The sequence below is a fragment of the Phyllobates terribilis genome, unplaced genomic scaffold, assembly GCF_046119375.1.
Source record: "Phyllobates terribilis strain yellow unplaced genomic scaffold, ASM4611937v1 Scaffold_11__3_contigs__length_659146591, whole genome shotgun sequence".
NCBI lineage: Eukaryota > Metazoa > Chordata > Amphibia > Anura > Dendrobatidae > Phyllobates > Phyllobates terribilis.
The window spans coordinates 472,320,896-472,344,561 of NW_027362771.1; the positions used below are offsets into that span (position 1 = coordinate 472,320,896).

The 23,666-nt window shown below is 47.1% G+C and overlaps 1 protein-coding gene across 6 annotated transcripts in view; it reads left to right on the top strand.

The window, feature by feature from the left end:
- Positions 1 to 7,958: 7,958 nt before the first annotated feature.
- The window catches only part of MEF2A (myocyte enhancer factor 2A), a 144,894-nt gene continuing 129,186 nt past the window's right edge, over positions 7,959 to 23,666 (top strand). For 4 of the 6 annotated variants that reach the window (XM_073653338.1, XM_073653342.1, XM_073653339.1 and 1 more), the window contains exon 1: positions 7,960 to 8,418. The gene's annotated coding sequence lies outside the window, so the exon portion shown is untranslated. Of the gene's footprint in view, positions 8,419 to 23,666 lie in introns of all 6 variants that reach the window. The other 2 variants (XM_073653336.1, XM_073653340.1) reach the window with 1 other exon arrangement.

Below are 23,666 nucleotides of genomic sequence, written 5' to 3' on the forward strand. Positions count from 1 at the left end.
TACAGACAATAAAGACATTACTGAGCAACACATAGCTCACCATTTACAGGAGTGAGGACCCTGCTCACAAGCTTACAATCTATAAGGGGGGATACAATAGGTAGAACATGCTTGTCATGTATGCTCCAGCCATCTTTATAATAAAGAGGAGCTGTCATATAAAACTGCATGAAGGGGTCTTCAGTCTGTATCTAAGTACAGTTATTGGGTGAAAGGAGGATAAAAATGGGAAAAAAATAGAAGGGGGAACAGGGGAGCGTTAAATTAGTGAAAAGAGGTGATAGGCCTATCACCTCTTTTCACTAATCTAACGCTCCCCTGTTCCCCCTTCTAATTTTTCTCCATTTTTATTCTCCATTCACCCAATAACTGTACTTAGATATCCACATACATGGAGGACTATGGGCTGTGCATTGTACTACATGGAGGACTATGAGACGTGCATTGTACTACATGGAGGACTATGAGACGTGCATTCTACTACATGGAGGACTATGGGCTGTGCATTCTACTACATGGAGGACTATGAGACGTGCATTCTACTACATGAAGGACTATGAGACGTGCATTCTACTACATGGAGGACTATGGGCTGTGCATTCTACTACATGGAGGACTATGGGCTGTGCATTCTACTACATGGAGGACTATGGGCTGTGCATTCTACTACATGGAGGACTATGGGCTGTGCATTCTACTACACGGAGGACTATGGGCTTTGCATTCTACTACACGGAGGACTATGGGCTGTGCATTCTACTACATGGAGGACTATGGGCTGTGCATTCTACTACATGGAGGACTATGGGCTGTGCATTCTACTACATGGAGGACTATGGGCTGTGCATTCTACTACATGGAGGACTATGGGCTGTGCATTCTACTACATGGAGGACTATGGGCTGTGCATTCTACTACATGGAGGACTATGGGCTGTGCATTCTACTACATGGAGGACTATGGGCTTTGCATTCTACTACATGGAGGACTATGGGCTGTGCATTCTACTACATGGAGGACTATGGGCTGTGCATTCTACTACATGGAGGACTATGGGCTGTGCATTCTACTACAAGGAGCACTATGGGCTGTGCATTCTACTACAAGGAGCACTATGGGCTGTGCATTCTACTACATGGAGGACTATGGGCTGTGCATTCTACTACATGGAGGACTATGGGCTGTGGATTCTACTACATGGAGGACTATGGGCTGTGCATTGTACTATATGGAGGACTATGGGCTGTGCATTCTACTACATGGAGGACTATGAGACGGACATTCTACTACATGGAGGACTATGAGACGTGCATTCTACTACATGGAGCACTATGGGCTTTGCATTCTACTACATGGACAACTATGGGCTGTGCATTCTACTACATGGAGGACTATGAGACGTGCATTCTACTACATGGAGGACTATGGTCTGTGCATTCTACTACATGGAGGACTATGAGACGTGCATCCTACTACATGGAGGACTATGGGCTGTGCATTCTACTACATGGAGGACTATGGGCTGTGCATTCTACTACATGGAGGACTATGGGCTGTGCATTCTACTACATGGAGGACTATGGGCTGTGCATTCTAGTACATGGAGGACTATGGGCTGTGCATTCTACTACAAGGAGCACTATGGGCTGTGCATTCTACTACAAGGAGCACTGTGGGCTGTGCATTCTATACATGGAGGACTGTTGGCTGTGCATTCTACTACATGGAGGACTATGAGACGTGCATTCTACTACATGGAGGACTATGGTCTGTGCATTCTACTACATGGAGGACTATGAGACGTGCATCCTACTACATGGAGGACTATGGGCTGTGCATTCTACTACATGGAGGACTATGGGCTGTGCATTCTACTACATGGAGGACTATGGGCTGTGCATTCTACTACATGGAGGACTATGGGCTGTGCATTCTAGTACATGGAGGACTATGGGCTGTGCATTCTACTACAAGGAGCACTATGGGCTGTGCATTCTACTACAAGGAGCACTGTGGGCTGTGCATTCTATACATGGAGGACTGTTGGCTGTGCATTATACTACATGGAGGACTATGGGCTGTGCATTCTACTACATGGAGGACTATGGGCTGTGCATTCTACTACATGGAGGACTATGGGCTGTGCATTCTACTACATGGAGGACTATGGGCTGTGCATTCTACTACATGGAGGACTATGGGCTGTGCATTCTACTACATGGAGGACTATGGGCTGTGCATTCTACTACATGGAGGACTATGGGCTTTGCATTCTACTACATGGAGGACTATGGGCTGTGCATTCTACTACATGGAGGACTATGGGCTGTGCATTCTACTACATGGAGGACTATGGGCTGTGCATTCTACTACATGGAGGACTATGGGCTGTGCATTCTACTACAAGGAGCACTATGGGCTGTGCATTCTACTACAAGGAGCACTGTGGACTGTGCATTCTATACATGGAGGACTGTGGGCTGTGCATTATACTATATGGAGGACTGTGGGCTGTGCATTATACTACATGGAGGACTGTGGGCTGAGCATTATACTACATGGAGGACTGTGCATTCTACTACATGGAGGACTATGAGCTGTGCATTCTACTACATGGAGGACTATGAGCTGTGCATTTTACTACATGGAGGAGTATGGGCTGTGCATCCTACTACATGGAGGAGTATGGGTTGTGCATTCTACTACATGGAGGATTATGGGCTGTACATTCTACTACAAGGAGCACTATGGGCTGTGCATTCTACTACATGGAGGACTATGAGACGTGCATTCTACTACATGGAGGACTATGGGCTGTACATTCTACTACATGGGGGACTATGGGCTGTGCATTCTACTACATGGAGGACTATGGGCTGTGCATTTTACTACATGGAGGAGTATGGGCTGTGCATTCTACTACATGGAGGAGTATGGGTTGTGCATTCTACTACATGGAGGAGTATGGGTTGTGCATTCTACTACATGGAGGATTATGGTCTGTGCATTCTACTACAAGGAGCACTATGGTCTGTGCATTCTACTACATGGAGGACTATGGGCTGTGCATTCTACTACATGGAGGACTATGGGCTGTGCATTCTACTACATGGAGGACTATGGGCTGTGCATTCTACTACAAGGAGCACTATGGGCTGTGCATTCTATACATGGAGGACTGTGGGCTGTGCATTATACTACATGGAGGACTGTTAGCTGTGCATTATACTACATGGAGGACTGTGGGCTGTGCATTCTACTACATGGAGGACTGTGGGCTGTGCATTCTATTACATGGAGGACTGTGGGCTGTGCATTCTACTACATGGAGGACTGTGGGCTGTGCATTCTACTACATGGAGGACTGTGGGCTGTGCATTCTACTACATGGAGGACTGTGCATTCCAATACATGGAGGACTGTGCATTCCATTACATGGAGGACTGTGCATTCCATTACATGGAGGACTGTGCATTCCATTACATGGAGGACTGTGCATTCCATTACATGGAGGACTGTGCATTCTACTACATTGAGGACTGTGGGCTGTGCATTATACTACGTGGAGGACTGTGGGCAGTGCATTATACTACATGGTGGACTGTGCATTCCATTACATGGAGGACTGTGGACTGTGCATTCTACTACATGGAGGACTGTGCATTCTACTACATGGAGGACTGTGGGCTATGCATTATACTACATGGAGGACTGTGGGCTGTGCATTCTACTACATGGAGGACTGTGGGCTGTGCATTCTACTACATGGAGGACTGTGGGCTGTGCATTCTACTACATGGAGGACTGTGGGCTGTGCATTCTACTACATGGAGGACTGTGGGCTGTGCATTCTACTACATGGAGGACTGTGGGCTGTGCATTCTACTAGATGGAGGTCTGTGGGCTGTGTATTCTACTACATGGAGGACTGTGGGCTGTGCATTCTACTAGATGGAGGTCTGTGGGCTGTGTATTATACTACATGGAGGACTGTGGGCTGTGCATCATACTACACTAGATGGTGGCCCGATTCCAACACATCGGGTATTCTAGAATAGGTATGCGGCCGACCGGGCGCAATCAGCAGAGCGGGGTTTAAATTTGGCGCCAATAATGCTGATTGGTCGCGGCCAGCGAACACGACCAATCAGCAGAGCGGGGTTTAAATTTGGCGGCAATAATGCTGATTGGTTGCGGCCGGTGGTCGCGACCAATCAGCAGAGCGGTATTTAAATTTGGCGCCAATATTGCTGATTGGTCGCGGCCGGAGACCGCGACTAATCAGCAGAGCGGTGTTTAAATTTGGCGCCAATACTGCTGATTGGTCACGGCCGGCGACCGCGACCAATCAGCAGAGCGTTGTTTAAATTTGTCACCAAAATTGCTGATTGGTCGCGGCCGGCCACCGCGACCAATCAGCAGAGCGGGGATTACATTTGGCGCCAATACTGCTCATTGGTCGCGGCCGGCAACCGCGACCAATCAGCAGAGCGCTGTTTAAATTTGGCGCCAAGCTCGCTGATTGGTCGCGGACGCCAGACGCGACCAATCAGCACAGCAGTGTTTAAATGTGGCGCCAAAATCGCTGAGTGGTCGCGGGCAGCGGCCGCGACCAATCAGCACAGCGGTGTTTAACTTTAGCGCCAAGATCACTGATTGGTCGGGTGCGGAGGCCGCGACCAAACAGCGAATCATATTGATGAGGACCGGGGAGCGCCGCTGTCTGTACCGCTACTTCCGCTGCGAGAAGCCGGGACATGAGCGACTGCTCGCAGCAGAAGTATCCCGACCCGCAGCGCCGCTCCCCGGTCCTCCCTTGACACCCTAGCCGCTGATCTCCCGACAGTAGCCGCATGGTGTTACTAAGGTCCTGACATTTGTGTTCAAAATCGCTGATTGGTCGCGGGCGCTGCCCCCGACCAATCACCGATTTGGGCGCCACATTTAAATATCGGCCGCGACCAATCACCGATCTTGGCGCCACATTTAAACACCGCTGTGCTGATTGGTCGCGGACGCTGCCCGCGACCTATCACCGATTTGGGCTCCACATTTAAATAGCGTCCGCGACCAATCAGCACAGCGGTGTTTAACTTTAGCGGCAAGATCAGTGATTGGTCGCGGCCGAAGATTGCGACCAATCACCAATTTGTGCGCCACATTAAAATAGCGGCCGCGACCAATCACCGATCTTGCAAAAACATTTAAACACCGCTGTGCTGATTGGTCGCCGAAACTGCCCGCGACCAATCACCGATTTGGGCGCCACATTTAAATAGCGGACGCGACCAATCATCACAGCAGTGTTTAAATGTGGCGCCCAAATCGGTGATTGGTCGCGGGCAGCGGCCGCGACCAATCAGCACAGCGGTGTTTAACTTTTGGTCCAAGATCAGTGATTGGTCGCGGCGAGAGATCGCGACCAATCATCGAATCGTATTGCTGAGGACCGGGGAGCGGAATCGTATTGCTGAGGACCGGGGAGCGCCGCTGCCTGTGCGGCTACTTCCGCTGCGAGAATCCGGGACATGAGCGGGCGCTCGCAGCAGAAGTATCCCGACCCGCAGCGGCGCTTCCCGGTCTTCCCTTGACACCCTAGCCGTATGGATGTCAGCGCCGCTGCCTGTACGGCTACTTCCGCTGCGAGAACCCGGGACATGAGCGGGCGCTCGCAGCAGAAATATCCCGACCCGCAGCGCCTCTCCCCGGTCCACCCTTGACACCCTAGCCGCATGGAGGTTAGCGTCGCCGGTGGTCGGGAGATGAGCGCCTCGCGCCGGTCATCTCCCGGCTGCATCGCCGCTGAGCTCCGTCCCGCAGATGAGCCGCTAACGGCCGCCATCTTTTTTCAGAAATCCCGCGGCGCTCATTTGGCCGCTGCCGGACCAATGAGCGACGCGGGATTTCCTGGACAGACAGACAGACGGGATAAGACGATTATATATATAGATGGAGGATTGTGGGCTGTGCATTGTACTACATGGAGAACTATGGGCTGTGCATTATACTACGTGGAGGACTATGGGCTGTGCATTATACTAAGTGGAGGACTACGGGCTGTGCATTATACTACATGAAGGACTATGGGCTGTGCATTATACTACATGGAGGACTATGGACTGTGCATCATACTACGTGGAGAACTATGGGCTGTGCATTATACTACGTGGAGGACTATGGGCTGTGCATCATACTACGTGGAGGACTATGGGCTGTGCATTCTACTACGTGGAGGACTATGGGCTGTGCACTATACTACATGTGTGACCAGGTCTTGTGTCAGCGCCCGGGCAAGTGCCGGGGCCCTGAGCAGGCAGGGGGGGAACCCACTCGCTGTCAGGCACCCAGGCGAGTTATGGGACTCGTGAGCGGAGGAGAGCGGTGCCAGCGCCCGCCCCACCGCTTGCTCAGGGCCCCAGTACAATACTTAACTCTCCCCGTGCCTCTGTATCTTCCGCGGCTGCTGCACTGTGAAGTCTTTCCACCGCGCCCTCTCCTGAGCAGTCACAGCGCAGAGCGGGAAGGAGGCGACGCGGCTGAGGAGTCTGGAGCAGCGGCAGCAGGTGAGGATAAGTGAAGCGAGTATTTGATTTTTTTTAATGCATGGGGCATTATGTGAGGGGCCCAGTCTGCATGGGGCATTATGTGAGGGGCACAGCCTGTAAGGGGCATTATGTTGGGGGCACAGACTGCATGGGGCATTATGTGAGGGCACAGCCTACATGGGGCATTATGTGGGGGGCACAGCCTGCATGGGGCATTATGTGGGGGCCAGTATCCTGTATGTAGCGTTACATGGAGGGCCAGAATCCTGTATGGAGCATTTTATGGAGGCCAGTATTCTGTATGGAGCGTTATATAGGGACCATTATTCTGCATGGAGCATTTTATGGGGTCCATTATTCTGTATGGAGCATTATATGGGGTCCATTATTGTGTATGGAGCAATATATGGGGCCCATAATACTGTATGGAGGATTTAGTGGTACCCATAATACTGTATGGAGGACTATATTGTCCGGTCTTCACTGTGAGGATTCGGCGGTTTCTGAGCTATTGTGGAATTTACAATAGATATCGCTCATATAATGTAAGAAGTGAAATCTTTGGCATTGTACTATATATATATTTCTCTGCCGTATTTGTGCATCATGAATGGTGGTATGTGTTAAAGGGGTGCACATTAGTCTATGTGGAGTGCATTATACTATAGGGAGGACTATGAGGGGTGAATTATACTGTATGGAGGCCTATAGGGGTGCATTATACTTCTGCTATGGGGCCTTGTGACTTCTATGTACGCCCCTGGAGAGTATAATGGTTTATTTTTTTCTATACATTAAAGAACAGCAGCAGAACAGGGCTGGATAAGGGACATATGTGTATAATCAGGATGGGGGGGGGGAGGGCGGTGGAAGATTTGGACCCATAGGACTCTAGTTACGCCACTGGCAGAGAGGCACATAATACTTTGGACCAGGGGCAAAAACAACATTGGTACATGTGCAGCCGCTCAGGGGCCCTGGAGGGAAGGGGCCACTGCCGCCTCCAGAGCAGCGTGTGTCAGACCCTGGGCCGTACTCGGTCCTAGCACAGGCTCCTCTTCCGTGTGCACCCGGCGTCCGACAAAAACAGTGCCCAGACCAAAGGGGGCAGATGGGAGCCTGGTGAAGAAAGGCCACAAGGCACATTTTCCATTTGTACCACTTGTGCTGTATTGCCCCCATGTTATGCCATAGGGCACCGGACAGCCTCTACCCCTCTTTAGCCGCGGTCCCGCGCGCTCGCTGCTCCCCGGTTGTGATGGTCCGGAGTTGCACACCTCACCATACAGCTGATAACAACATTCTCCACAAGTTCTCACTTAGCCCCGCCTCCGCCGAATTTCGATTGGCGGAGCTGCACGTCCATCACTCCCTTGTTTAAGACCCGCCCCTCCTCTTGTCTCCTGTCACTTCTGTTAGCCAATTGCCCGCGGCGACGGGACAGATGACGTCATCGGTTGCTAAGAGGATCCAACGTGCAAGCTGTCAAGGCTAGCGACCTCATTTCTCTCCCGCCTTATCCCGTGACGGCTGCGTTGTTTATCTGTGGCCTTTCTATCGACGGGACTTGTACTGTGACAGGACGGCGTGGTCTCCCTTCTGCCTGCTCTCTGGCTTCTGGGCTGCCGCTGACGTCATCAACCGGGCCTTTGGCGCGGAGTGATCCGCCCTCTTCAGCCCCCCGAGTTCCAGGAGGTGAAGCGGCTGTGGCGGAGTGTCACCAAGAAGAATTTATCTGGTGTGGTGGTGAGGGTGGTCGAAAAGAAGTCCGCTGAGAGCCGTGCGCTGCAGGTGAGGGCCGTGCGGAGCAGAGCGGGGTGTGTACCGGCGGGAGGAGGATCGGAGCGGCGGCGCACTGACAGCAGCAGCACTGGTGAGTACGGAGTGTGGGCGCTGCTCATCTGCTGTCATTTGTTTATGTAGCCTGGAGCTCTAGTTTCTGCTCACTGGGGGAAGAAATTCTCTTACCTGTAATAGCAGCAGACCCCCAACATCCAGGGGCCCTAAACTTGGTGTGGTAGTGTCCCCCTGGGGTGCCCACACTTATTGCACCTATGTGACATGCACCTACATATGCGAGGGCTGAGATCAGATACCCTGGATACTCCTCACTGAGATACAACTTTGTGCTGTGCCGTAGGTTCCTCAGCAGTATATACCGTGTGACCAGTGACACCGGGTGTGGAGGTCCACAATGTCTCTGGGGTCTGCATCCTCACCCACTGTCAGTGTAAGACCCCCAGTGTCTGTACCGTCCACACCGGTGATGTCACTTTCTGCATGTTGTGTTGATACCTGTCAGCTCTTATTGACGGACTCCTGGAGTGTCGGAAAGTCTGCTGGATAGTGGCCCCCCAGGTGGTCGAGAGCTGCCTCCCCCCCCCCCCCTTCCCCAGGTGGTCGAGAGCTGCCTTCCCCCCCCCCCCCTTCCCCAGGTGGTCGAGAGCTGCCTCCCCCCCCCCCCCCAGGTGGTCGAGAGCTGCCTCCCCCCCCCCCCCCAGGTGGTCGAGAGCTGCCTCCCCCCCCCCCCCCAGGTGGTCGAGAGCTGCCTCCCCCCCCCCCCCCAGGTGGTCGAGAGCTGCCTCCCCCCCCCCCCCCCAGGTGGTCGAGAGCTGCCTCCCCCCCCCCCCCCCAGGTGGTCGAGAGCTGCCGCGCCCCCCCCAGGTGGTCGAGAGCTGCCGCGCCCCCCCCCAGGTGGTCGAGAGCTGCCGCGCCCCCCCCAGGTGGTCGAGAGCTGCCGCGCCCCCCCCAGGTGGTCGAGAGCTGCCGCGCCCCCCCAGGTGGTCGAGAGCTGCCGCGCCCCCCCCAGGTGGTCGAGAGCTGCCGCCCCCCCCCCAGGTGGTCGAGAGCTGCCGCCCCCCCCCCAGGTGGTCGAGAGCTGCCGCCCCCCCCCCCAGGTGGTCGAGAGCTGCCGCCCCCCCCCCCAGGTGGTCGAGAGCTGCCGCCCCCCCCCCAGGTGGTCGAGAGCTGCCGCCCCCCCCCCAGGTGGTCGAGAGCTGCCGCCCCCCCCCCAGGTGGTCGAGAGCTGCCGCCCCCCCCCCCCAGGTGGTCGAGAGCTGCCGCCCCCCCCCCCCAGGTGGTCGAGAGCTGCCGCCCCCCCCCCCCAGGTGGTCGAGAGCTGCCGCCCCCCCCCCCCAGGTGGTCGAGAGCTGCCGCCCCCCCCCAGGTGGTCGAGAGCTGCCGCCCCCCCCCAGGTGGTCGAGAGCTGCCGCCCCCCCCCCCAGGTGGTCGAGAGCTGCCGCCCCCCCCCCCACCAGGTGGTCGAGAGCTGCCGCCCCCCCCCCCACCAGGTGGTCGAGAGCTGCCGCCCCCCCCCCCCACCAGGTGGTTGAGAGCTGCCGCGCCCCCCCCCCCCCACCAGGTGGTTGAGAGCTGCCGCCCCCCCCCCCCCCACCAGGTGGTTGAGAGCTGCCGCCCCCCCCCCCACCAGGTGGTTGAGAGCTGCCGCCCCCCCCCCCACCAGGTGGTTGAGAGCTGCCGCCCCCCCCCCCACCAGGTGGTTGAGAGCTGCCGCCCCCCCCCCCACCAGGTGGTTGAGAGCTGCCGCCCCCCCCCCCACCAGGTGGTTGAGAGCTGCCGCCCCCCCCCCCGGTGGTCGAGAGCTGCCGCCCCCCCCCCCCAGGTGGTCGAGAGCTGCCGCCCCCCCCCCCCAGGTGGTCGAGAGCTGCCGCCCCCCCCCCCCCAGGTGGTCGAGAGCTGCCGCCCCCCCCCCAGGTGGTCGAGAGCTGCCGCCCCCCCCCCCAGGTGGTCGAGAGCTGCCGCCCCCCCCCCCAGGTGGTCGAGAGCTGCCGCCGCCCCCCCCCCCCAGGTGGTCGAGAGCTGCCGCCGCCCCCCCCCCAGGTGGTCGAGAGCTGCCGCCCCCCCCCCCCCCCCCCCTCCGGGTCGAGAGCCGCTGCCCCCCCCCCCAGGGCAGGATGTGCTCCCGCCCCCCCCCCCCCCCCCCCCCCAGAGCAAGAGCTGCCATCCATCATCACGTCCCACTGTCCTGTGTTATCTGCGATCGGGTCGTATGGACAGACTGCGACCATTCTTGGTAATTGTTCTTTTAAGAACTTTCAGGAGGACTTTTCCAGAAGGGAATAAAACAAATCCTTGTGCGTGTGAACATCACTGGAGCCATCTTTTAAGTGTCTTCCTTCTTGCGTTGGAGGTTTTGGCTGGGACGTGCGTAGTATGATGGGCACCGATATCACTGGGACACGTGATAGAGACTGGGTCCATGTCCGTGGCCTCATTCCGATGTCCGTGAGCCAGCTACGTGACCTATTGGGGTTTTTGCTCATAGCACATTTACCCATTATACTATATGGAGCTGCCCACATATCTGTGTTTTTTTGTTTTTTTTTTCTGATTGCGTGTCCATTTTTGATCCTGATAACTTATTAAAATTACCTATACAAGTCTATGGCTTCACAAAAAATCACTGATACCAGACATTAACACCCATATGCTGTCCATTTTTTTTACTGCAGTTTAATTTTTTACTTTTTTTTGTATAAAAAATCACTGACATCTGAATGAGTCCTTATGGATTCACTATTAGTCCACGGCCCCACTATCCGTGTTCAGTCAGTATTTCTCAGGAGTGGGAGCCAAAACCAGGTGAGGAACAATCGGAGAAAAGGTATAATAGAAACAAGTCACCAATTCTGCATTTATCACCCACTCCTGAGAAAAAACACTGACAAAATACTGATAGTGGGGTCGTGGTCTTTGCGGGGTTGTCTCCTACTTGGACAATCCCTTCTTAAATACCATCTTCTTCAACTTAAAATAAAAATACCATATACTCCCCTCTGCACTGGCGCCATTCCAGCGATGTCGGCTCACGGTCTCCCGGCACTAGTGTGACATTATGTGACATGGATGTCTGAGTGTCTTCCGAGCATAGTGTGAGCGCTGCAGCCCCTTAGTGGCCACTGATGGGCTGCAGTGCTCATGCGACATAACAATGTCATGACAGCGTTGGTGCGTGAAGTGAGTTTACATCATATTTTTACTTTCTATGGGGCACTGTTGCATTTAAGAAGTTTCTGAAAATGTGTAAAGTTTTGCTCTATTCTGGTAGGTAAATTGACAAACAAGCCACGTCTGCACTTTTAAAAGAGGCGTAGAAAGTTGAAGCAACTGCTGGCGATGGTTTCACAGATTTCTTCCACTTTGTCATTCAGTCCCATTTATTTTGGCGGTTCTGTTATAAGCACGTAAGCTGTTTGTGCGCCTCCATATGGCTCCACATTGCGTCTAGGTGAGAACTCCTTGATATTACGGCATGTTATGGGACATGCAATCCTTTTTTTTTTTTTTTTTTCAGGCACTCTGTACAAATCAATGAGAAAAGTCTCCATATGAAATGAGAGACTCATGGAAATACAGTAAGGACCATTCCATTTCTGTAGGTGGTATATTACGTGTCCATAATACAGCTGTACACATGAGCCCTAGAGACGCTGTGAATGTGCCTCCATGTAATCTGATTTATATCATACACTTACTCGGATCTCCAGTGCTTTTCCATAATATCAGTAGCCTATTGTGTCCTGATCACATCCTGTTTATTGCTTTTGTTTGACATATATGCCAGGAAAAGCTCCCAAACTATGCCATATTGTGGCCTTCCTCACCCTAAGCTGCCCCGTAGTAATAATAATTGTAAAATAATATATGGTATTTGTATTGTTTTTTATACTGTTGTATGGAATAATGTCTATTCCGCTAATTCATACCTTCTGCTTTTGTAATATACAGACGTATAGTGGCCCGATGGATGGAGGCTAACAGGACACCATTGTCCTCCTTAGGGTTCTGTTAACCCGATGTAGTGTCTTTTTATAGCCTTCATCTTTACGTGTATTTCAGGAGCTCAGCACTGAACACGGACAAATAATGTGACGCAAACCTTTTGCTATTGTGTTATTCATGTCTTTGTTACCAAGTATAATTTTTGGGAAAGGTTTTAACACTACGGATCAGAAACATCAAAAGTGTGGGCAATAATAATAATAATTATGGGCAAGAAAGCTGGTGCAAAAGAGAAGTTCGTGCTGCCCTAGCCCTCGTTAGTGCAGATAGTAGAGGGTTAATACAGGCTCACATTTGCTCTTGCAGCATCTGTCTGAGTCGCGCGGTATTCAGAGTCTCATTAATAATGTGACCGCCAAACAAACTGTTTAATTGGGTGACTGTGCTCCCAGTGCTACCCTGTGTAGTCACCTAGAGGTGCATCCAGATGTTCTCCTCTCCATCACTACCACAGTCACGTCTTTGGGGACAATGGCGGGTAAACACATTTGATAAACAGATTTAATAGCTGGGCTCAAATGAAGAAGCTTCCATTATGGTTAACCCTGTGGTGTCAGCGTAATAGTCAGCTGCATGTGGTTTGGTAATCGGATAGTAAAAATGCCCTCTGGAAGTTATTCTCTTGTCTGAGAATATCAGTATAAAAATATTCCACCATTTCTGAAAAAGCCATTGCATATTTGCACCATGCAATGAGAACTGCTGGAAAATAATTGATATTTACAGAGCACTTATTTTCCTGCCGGTCTTGTGTGATGTGCAAATTACTTCTGTGATAATCATTTTTAGGCCTTCTCTGTAGGGGTCTATCTATAGGGATGACGTGACAAAGGTCAGTGCCCCAGGAATGAAGGTTCTTGCATTTTGGTTCTCATCATGCCAGATCCTTTGTTCTCGAGGGAGAAAAGCCACCGCTAGGGGTTTCTGGCAGCAGCTTATTCCCCACTCACCCCAGCTAAGTGTCATGTGCATGGGGTCAGGCGTAATTGCTGTGTTCAGGTGACAGCTCTCCGAGGTATATGATTAGCATTCATATTGCTTCTCATAATTCGTTTTATGGAATGGTGTGTAAAGTAATTGTTTTGTACTTTGGGCATTTGTCACATAATATCACAAGCAGAAGGACCTCATTGACTATAATGGTGGGTTCTGGCTGTTTTTGTGTCCTAAACGAGATAGTGAAGCAGAACTCCAAAACCTCTGGTGTGAACAGAGTCCAGGGCAGGGTCTACACAATGACAGTAATGGCACATTTTATTATATTTCAGGTTTGTAATTTTTTAAGAACCAAATCTAGGAGTATTTATCTTAATATACTTATAAAAGAAAACTCCATTAAAGGGGTTGCCCATCCATTGGGGATAATTATCTTAAATGCATGTATTTTGAGCTAAATATAATTCTTGCATTTGGATTTCATTAAAAATGTTGCACCATTTGCCTTCTATAGCTTCATTGCTGTGTGCAGAATGAGTTAGCTGAGGATCCATCAGTGAGCTCTCTCTGGTTGTCTGACCAGAGAGTCTGTAACTCTTTTCTGAACTCTAAGCTGATTTATGACCTCAGACCACATCAAAGTTGAATTTGAAGGGACACAAAGAGCCTGTAAAAGCCAAATGGTGCAACATTTTGTAATGAAATTCTATAGGAAAAATGATTTTTAGCCTTAAATACATGCATTTTAGTAATTTTTTTTTTTTTTTTAAGCACTATGGACCAAAATCATCAAAAAGTTGGTGTGACACAAATGTCGCAATTTTTTTTGCGTGCAACATGAAGTTGCTCTAAAATTTAGCACCTGTTGGCATTTTTTGCCAGCTTTACCCCCTTTTTGAAAAGTAGGTGGTTCTTAACAAAAGGAGTGTGGCCTAGCGCGGCCGAGCAAACCATTTGTAATGTATGCCACAATAGTGCTGTGAATTATACTAGAAATGTACTCTGGTCCCTGAATGGAGCACATTTCTTACTGAGGCACGTGACAGCTGAAAGATGCATCAAATGCACTAAAAGGCACATTGGTGTTACTTCATTGGGCTCTGGGTCAAGGCGGGCGTACAAAATGCCCAATCTTGATGAATTTGCCTCCCTGTGCTTTGCTTTTCTAATGTTTAATACTATAGAGAGGCTTATGGGGAAAGAAAAGGCAGAGCATGTGGTGTTTAAAATATAAAATATTAACCAATCAGATGCCTCCTTTAAAGACCCAGTTCCCATTAGTCTGACGACTGATCCTGACCGCATCAGTTGGTATAACAAAATGAAGGAATCCGACATGCCAACAGTGATAAAGGAAGTGGCGCTGATTTATTAAATCTGGCAATACAAAGTGTAACATGACATTTCAGTCCTTCATTGGACACATGGATTGCTGCGAGCGCTCCTGTATATGGAGGGATCGGGAGAGAGCGCTCCTGTATATGGAGGGATCGGGAGAGAGCGCTCCTGTATATGGAGGGATCGGGAGAGAGCGCTGTCAGCCAAATGATCGTCCAACAACTATCTATTGTGTATGGGGGGTCTTTATTTCCCAGAGACCCTGTGAACTGTCAAAATTTAAATCAGATTAGTTGCATTGGGCAACTAGTCCACTTTTTCCCTACACCAGTTTGGCTAAATATCCCCCTTTGTGTGTACACTTTATAATATTTTGCTATGCACTTTAAAGTAGTCTGGCTACTTGTTTAATTTATTTTTAACTAGTAAAATGCTGTGAAACAAGTGATGTGCACAGAGCCCCCATGGCCATACTCGGAGGCCAAGTGATTGTTACGGCCTTGTTGTAATAGAAATCCATGATGCCAGTCTGAACACAGCCTAACTCACTGCTTTGATGTGGAATAGGAGGGCATTGGAAATGGAATGACATTGACGGATGATAATGGAGTGATGTATTTGCAAGTATTAAAAATAGTAATTCACTTTTAATAAGTAAAATGCCACATCAAGAGTAAGGCAAGCTCTGACTACCACATAGTGTTTAGTCTACATGGAGCACAATAGTCATGGTGTAGTATCGAGGCAACCACTTGTACCGTATGTATGACAGTGGTCCTATTATTAATTGACTCCTGGATGACTTTTATAGTATCAAAATATTGTAATATGAGATGATCAAATATTATAATTAATATGAAAACATTCTGAGTGAGTGAGTGGTTTCAAAGCGTTACTCCAAAATAGGAAAATAAAGAAGAATAAAGGAAAGCAAGTAGACAACGGATACGGCTAAAGCCCATCACCACAGAAATGGCTGCTGGAAGTTGTTTTCTATGTAGAAGACCTGAGCTTCTTCTAGATTATATAATAATAATAATAATTTTTTTATTTTTATAGCGCCAACATATTCTGCAGCACTTTACAATTTTGAACAGACAAAAAGACATTACCAAATAAGCATAACTCAGATATTAAAAGGAGTGAGGGCCCTGCTCGCAAGCGTACAGTCTAGATCCCGTACTTTACACAGCGTGCCAGAAAATATATATATAGCTGCCCTCACCTGATGTCAGAATAGCAGCATCTCCTGGTGCAGGTAATGAGCTATACAGAAGATGCAGTACCATCCTGTACTGTGGAGCCACCGGACAGCCAGTCTGTGCCTGCACCGTGGTAATATAGTAAAATGCTCTTTCCATGTGTTTGAACAGTAGTGGTGCACTCAGATTTCCACACTGCTGCTGGTCTCGTATATCTAGGGGTCTGAGAGTTGCCACGAGGGCTGTGATAAGTGGTGTCTACATCCTGTCTTAGTCTGACTTCCCCTCTATCAGGGCTGTGGAGTCGGTAAGCCAAACCTCCGACTCCTCAATTTCCATGACTCCAACTCCTCAACTCCGACTCCCTCATACACGGCTCATGTTTAAGTGCTAAATTTACTGTACCACAGATTCATCTCAGCTAAAAGTCTAGACCAGTGTTTCCCAAACCCCATCCTCACGGCCCCCCACAGGTCATGTTTTCAGGATCTCCTTAGTATTGCAGAGGTGAGAGAATTCCTGATGCCTTGATGATACTTCAATCACCTGTGTAATACTAAGGAGATCCTGAAAACATGACCTGTGGGGGGCCGCGAGGATGGGGTTTGGGAAACACTGGTCTAGACCCTTACATCAGGAATAGGACAGACGTTTATAGGACATTTCATAACTTTCCAAAATTCTTATGAAAAAATATTCCCCACAAACTGCATTGAACTACTGTACCCAATTTATTATATATTGTTGGAGTTGGTCCATTTTATACTGACTCCGACTCAAACTCCACCACCCTGCTCTTTATACAGGGGAGCATGTTCTAGACCGGTAGTCAGATGATATGTCAGTGGCATTTACGGTAAAGCACCAACTTTTGTTTTTGCCGCATGGTGAAGCCAGCATGCATTACGAGCCCATTTAAGTATCATGGCTTCTCAGATCAGTAGTTGTACCAGTTCACTGTCGTGGATACATATCCGAAGGGGCTTTGTGGTTATAACTATGTTACTGAGGCTTGGTACTGAGAAGTAATATGTTTTTAATCCCAGCTACCTTCATTAACCCTTCCTACCACAGCTAATTTTCGTTTTTGCGATAATGTTTTTTCCTCTCATTTTTCCAAGAGCCATAACTTTCTTGTTGACATAGCCGTATTGCATGAACGCTTGATTTTTTTTTTTTTTTTGCCGGACAAGTTGTGATTTTGTTGGAGGAGTGCAGGGGGCACAAAAGCTGTCTGGATCCAACAATTGTTTTTTTTTTTTTTTCCCTGTGCATTTTGCCACTGTAGATTCACTGTTGAGAATCCATAATGACTATGTCCCATGTGGACAGCCCCTCAGGGTTATGCTGCACTTATGACATGTTTTCTTAAACAAAAACATTTGTGCTCCCTGCGCTCTCTTTATTAGGCTTTAGTAAAGTTAGAGGTTTTCCACATCCTAAGAAAATATTTTTTTTACCTACTCAAAAAAACAAAACAAAACTCAAACTCTATGACGTACAGCGAGTCCAAAGTCACATAATGTGGCCATTGGCACAGCGGCACGTCATCCTGGAAAATGTGAATTCTATTTTGTGAACGTAGGGATATATTTTTGGGAGTATGTTCCCTCGTCGCATTTCTAAAATCTGCTGTGTTTTACAGTACCGTTGTGAATGAGATCTTACGAAATCTCATCCATGTGCTGCGGAGAATATCTGACCGAGGCTGCTGATTTCCAAATTCACATGTCGAGAGTGCGGCCAGTCTGCAATTTCTACAGTGGATAGGGCTTGTTGTAAATTATACATTTATAGGTTGGATTTTGCATGGGGGTATGAGAGTCTGGGAAATGACAATATATGTAAAGTATATATTTTTTTCCAATGCTATTGTTCCAATTCCACTTTTCTAATCTTTAACATTCATTCCCACAACACCCCTCACCCCAAAAGCTGAGAATCCTATTAAGGTTTCTGCGCTTGCACTTGAGTAGCATTCATAGCGGATGGAAACAAAATAAATCCATATAATCCAGGCATCCGCTGCAGAATATCTGACGCTGCTTCTGCTTTCTAGACATGTTGCAGTCTATCTTCCCTTGTAATTTATTAGAAAGAACAGGACCAATAATAAAAAGTATGAGATGGAAGTAAGAATAGTCCCTGCCGTGCGTATATAGCGTATTTGCTTGGCTCACGTAGCGCGTTAGAGGAGTTACCACTGGGTTAAGTGTTTTTTCCACCCTTTATTTGTAGCATCAGTGGCACGTGTGTGTTCAGTAAATAGACGTCCCTGCCAGGGGTCCGCCTCAGATTAGAAGGGCTGGCACGCATCCTATAGGAATTTTTTTTTTTCTAAACTGGATGCTGTTTATAGTTTTACTGTAGCAGATATAGTATCCAATGAATGAGTAAAATATAGCAGCCATTCAAAATAAACACCCAAATAGATTTGCTCACTGTACTATGACGGACTATTTCTGGCTGTCATATTGCCTGGGTCGCCCTTCAGTCAGCACCAGATGATGCGGGATGTTTTTAGCCTTTGCTTTCCAGCGCATTACATTCTTTTTTGATAAGAGAGCGTCTTAAAGTTTATTTTAATTTGCCGTCCATCAGTCGGTCCTAGTAGTCTCTAGTAGGTCAGGTGCTCGATATCTGCCGATTAAAGCACACATCTAACCCATTATTTTATACTCTGAAGAATGAGAAAACAGCCTAAATTCAACTGTGATGCAGATTATTCCATGAAAGCGTAAAAGCTGCTGCAAATCTGTGTCCCTTTCACTACTAAGTACTCACACTTCAGTGTGTAGTTTGTATTCTGCATCAGTCCCAAATGGATGTATCCTCCGACATCTATATGCCCTAATAGCAAGTATGGGTGTCTTATGCCATGTTAAAGGGAATGTGCCCTCACCAAATGACCTATTGTTTAAATCAGGTATTTGTTAAATGTATAAAAAAAAAGTTAAAAATTTCACATTTTTGCTTCAAATTCCGATACAAATTTTATATATTAGAGAAAAAAAATCACATAGGGCACTAATGCTAATAGTAGACTCATACTTCCTGTTTTTCTATCTGACATTTCAGTAGTCTCATTATCATCACAGACAGGGTTACACCGCTATATACATTAAATAACATTCCCTTTTTATATATTTTTACAATATTTTTTCTATGTAATACCTGTAAATAAATGGGTGATCCCACACTGCATTTCACTTGCTGGGTTTTGCCATTACCTGTTTATTGTTCTATTTTTATATTTTAGCCATAAGTGACCCATAAAGGTAGATGATATGTCTTGTACCATGCTGTTTTACAATTACTTCTAGCATATTCCTATCAACATAGTGCGGTTGTCCTGGACCTGTTATGAGTGTACAGAATAGCCTTTTACAGCTTGTAATTCTAGTGTTATTTGCCAGTTATTCCAGATTCCTATACTCTTTTATACTTTCTTTATTTCTCCTTTCAAAACGTTTTACTCTTCGGTGGATAACTTCAGGGCTAAAGACATGATGGGAAAAATCCATTGCAGATTTTGTCGCCCATTTCACCCTTCGCGTTACAGAGGGTGGCATCCCTGGTGAAAATCTGCAGAAAGAATAGACATGCCGTGGATTTGTTTCTCGCAACATGTAGACGGGTTTTGTTTAGATCTCATCCATGTTTCTACTACTGTGATACACTGTTCATCTTCCACCCACAAATCTGGGTGGAGATTTTACACCTTTTTTTTTGCTACAGTTAAACATATCCAATGTTTAGATTCCCATTACTGCTCCAAAACGTATACTGAAATGGTGCAGAAATGACTCAACAGAGACCCAATGATTTATCTTTTTTTTCTTTCTTCCCTTTTTGCTATAACTTTACTGTAATTGTAACTGCTGCTTTAGAAAGTCAACGGTTTTAAAATGTTATTACAACAGTTTCTATCAAAAACTTCAATCAGACTTTTCAATGCCATACTTTACCTGTTCAAGTCAATGGGATAAATTACAGAAACAACCAAGGTTACTGTGTTTTCTGCCGAAATGTTGGCTCCCTTTGTAAAATTGTCCTTTCAGTTGGGATTGCTGGCAGTTTTATGGGATACTGTGACATGATTGGCCATCAATAGCCAATTAGTGTGAGTCTTACGCCTTGTATTGGCTTTCCTATAAGTGCTGCTTCTCTGTTGTTTTATTTTTACAGTGCCAACCATTGGGTAGTGCGTTTGCCTGGTATTGTAGCACAGTCCTATCCTAAATTATACTGACTTGTAGGATCATATACAAGTGCTACAAAATGTACAGACCTAATAAATAATGGAGGGGACGTGATGCTCACAAGATCCCAACCCTTTTTAATAAACAGGTGATTATATTGGGAGAGTGAAAACCCCTTCCCATCTTATATTTTATTCTAAAGACCACCATACACATTAGATGAAAGTTAGCTGAACCTGCAAATTTAAGCAAAACTGAAAGACTCACTGTTTTCAGGGGAGATATGCCTCTGTCAAATGTATCTAGCTGCAGCTTTCTCCTCTCTCCCCATTGAAAACATATGAATGCTTGACCTACCACACGTGTGTGATAGATACTTGATAGATAGTCGTCAGTTCTTTTGGCAGACCTCTATCTCATATGTATGGCCAGGTAAGAGGACATCTCATTGGATTTTTTAAAACTACCTCCTCCAATTTGTGCTGCTCCGCTGATTCTGTAACAGTTTTTCATTTTCTTCTGTGCCCCTCTATTCCAGTGTTATGCCCCCCTGGTAAGAAAGATGCAAATTTTCCCTTTAACGAATTGGGCATATACCACAGAACTTCTCTGTTGGCGTTTGCTTTTTCTTCTCTGACACTGTCCAATCAAACATTGGCACACCCGAAGAGAAGGTCTACGGTATATGCCCAGTGGCTGAAGGGAAAGTATGCATCTTTATTACCAGGGAGCATAACTTTGGAACAGAGGGGCACAAAAGAAATATAAAAATTGTTCCAGAAACAATGGATCAGCACAAATTGGAGGAGGTACTAAGGTTAAGTAAAAAATCCAATGTAAAGTCCTCCTTTAAAAATAGGTCATCGATATTAAAACCCTGGAAAACCCAGAGGCGTGACACTGTTTCAGTTGGTGAGGATGTCAGGTCTTGGACATCTACTATATAAAGCATTTTCGCCAGTAAGATGTGTAGAATCAGCACCATCAGACACATTCTGACACCTCCAGCGGTCCCTTATATCTGTAGCTGTTGGGACTCTTGGCTCAGATGGATGACCTCGGTTAAGATCTAGAATAATGACTTTGAGTAATGAAGTGATCTGTTGCTTTGGTCCTCTGGCTGATCAGGTCAGGGGGCATCATTGTGACTGTATAGTTCTGCGTGGCACAGACTATCTGCTTGAAGGAGAAAACTAGCGGCCGCTACCTGTGAAGAGTAATGGTGTCATCTGTCTCCAAAACGTACTTTATTCCTGAGAAAATACAGAAAACTTCTTGAGCCTTTGCACCTGCACAAGGGGCACGTTATAGTCGCATGCTCGCCTGTGGTTTTCAGTTGTTAATTCCTGTTTCGTTTGCAGCTTGTCTCTTCTCTTATCTCTTACCAGAATACAAGTACTGATCCTCATTAGTCTTTCCAGTAAAATAACACCAGTACTTTTGGTCTTTTCATCATTCTGGTCTGGTGTTATGGGTAATGCTGAAATTCCATAATCTGCTTCTGTATATAATGATTTACAAAATTTCCTGCTCTTTGTTATAAAACTCAAATTTGCAGACACGACATGCCTTCCCCGAACCACCATATGGTTCAGCTTTTGTCATTATTTAGGTGCCAGTCAGAAAATTAATATTTTTTTTACAATCGCAAGATGAAACCTGCTGCATTTATTGCCACTAATCTTTGGATATGAAGCTATGGGAGCAAAACACTTGTGGAGGTTCTTATTGTTGGACCATCCCCCTTTATATCCCATCCACATAGAGCAGAAAGTGAGCACAGAACGATGAATGGGTTATGGTTTCAAAATCTCCAGCATGTGTGAATTTTGCATAGAAACGTGGCCGAGAAGCCACATTGATTAAGACATAATCCAGCACATTGAATGACGGTGGGACTAACCCGTGCATGGATGAGCTGGCACTTCTTTCTGCACCAGAACTTTAAATTTGCCCAGGTGAAATCCTGAAATGTGGCTTAACCTCGTCACGGTTGCCCAATAGATGGGTTGTTCGGCAGTAGTGCAGTGCAACAAAAGTGTACACTTTTTACTGAAAATTACAATACTTTTGAAATGCAGTTTTTGCTTTGTGGGTTTCACCTGAATAAGCAGCAATCACACTATTGCCCCGAAGACTGGAAAAAGCAAAGTGTGGAGGCATTTGGCAGATTTATCAGAAGGGTTTGATGTTTAGATGGTGAATGTAGTAAAAGCATTAGACAGAGATGTGATAGGTGAAGGTATAAATATTGGAGTTGGATAACGTGAGAGATTTTCAGTTTAGTAGGGTCTGGAATCTGTTGTAGACATGAAAAAATGCTCCTTTCCGACTTAGGAAGCAACATAAAATAAGTCTGCTCTCTAGATAATGCCAATGATATGGGGGGGGGGGGGGTAGAAGGTGAGTAGTGCTCTGAGTGTAAGTCACGTTTATGACCAATGCGTCAATCGCTTGAGATGGTCGGCACAAATAATCCATGTTGCTCTAGGCTCCTTTTGTGTGAATGGATTTTTATTTTTATATCCTATAAAATCTGCCAGAAGCGATCTGTGACCAAAGAGACCGGCAGGCTTGGCTTGTTCATAAACCTCATGTGGTAGTGGTATTAGTTGTATTAGTCACAAATAGTAGCGCCAATACATTCACAAACATTACTATTTGTGAGTCCACAGCCGCTTTGTACTTCTAACCTGATAGAGATGGCCCTTTAAATGATCTATGGTTCTGTTCTCACCAGCGTCATTGTCGTTCTTGTTGCAAAACCACAACACATAAGTGGAGCGTTTGCTCCGGTGTCAGTAAGAAGAGGAGAGAAATCTGGAATTTGTAATGATCATAGCTTTCTGGACTCTAAATAAATCTAAGTTTGAATCCTTAAAAGCATGTAAATTGCAATATTTCTTATCCTTGAAATTTGTATAAAAATATTAAATGTGATGAAATTCAGTTTATAGACTATGTATACCAATGTCTCAGTGCTCATAATAAAGCCAAGTCCGCACATTATTGGGTAGATTTACTAATGCTAATGTGACCTCTCCGAGGAAAATGTCAGATTTTGTAGTGTAGTGTGCATAATATCCCTAATGATGGCACACTGGTGGAAACGTGATAGAAAGCAGTTACATGATTACCAACACTGGTGATGTTTGCGGTCATGGCACCCCGACAGTGGTAAGCTTAAATGTTTCACCAAGTGGGGAACTAATTCCCGAGTGCCCTTTGACAGCACATTAGTTGCTGTATTCTTTCAACTTTAGGGTACGTATCCATGTAGCGGGAAACGCAGTACGTTTTTACAGAATCAGCAAAAAAAAAAAATCTGCAACGTAAATTGATCTCCACAGTATTTTAATGTATCCCATGGATGGGAGTCCATATTTTATTCTTTGCGTTGCAACGTTTTCCAACCCTATCCGAAGCCGTGTTCGGCACTGTGGTTTCGCTGTGGCATTTCCTTTGTGTCTGCTGTCAAAAAGCCGTTTTGGGAGGTTTGCAAGTAAAATCATGAAGTCCTAACCTAATATATTGTTAACGAATGCCGTTCTTTCTAGCGCATTTACACTTGTGTTTTAACTGGTGTAATTGCATTAGTAAATCTTTCCAATAGCCGCGTGCACAGGGCAGAAAATGCCAAA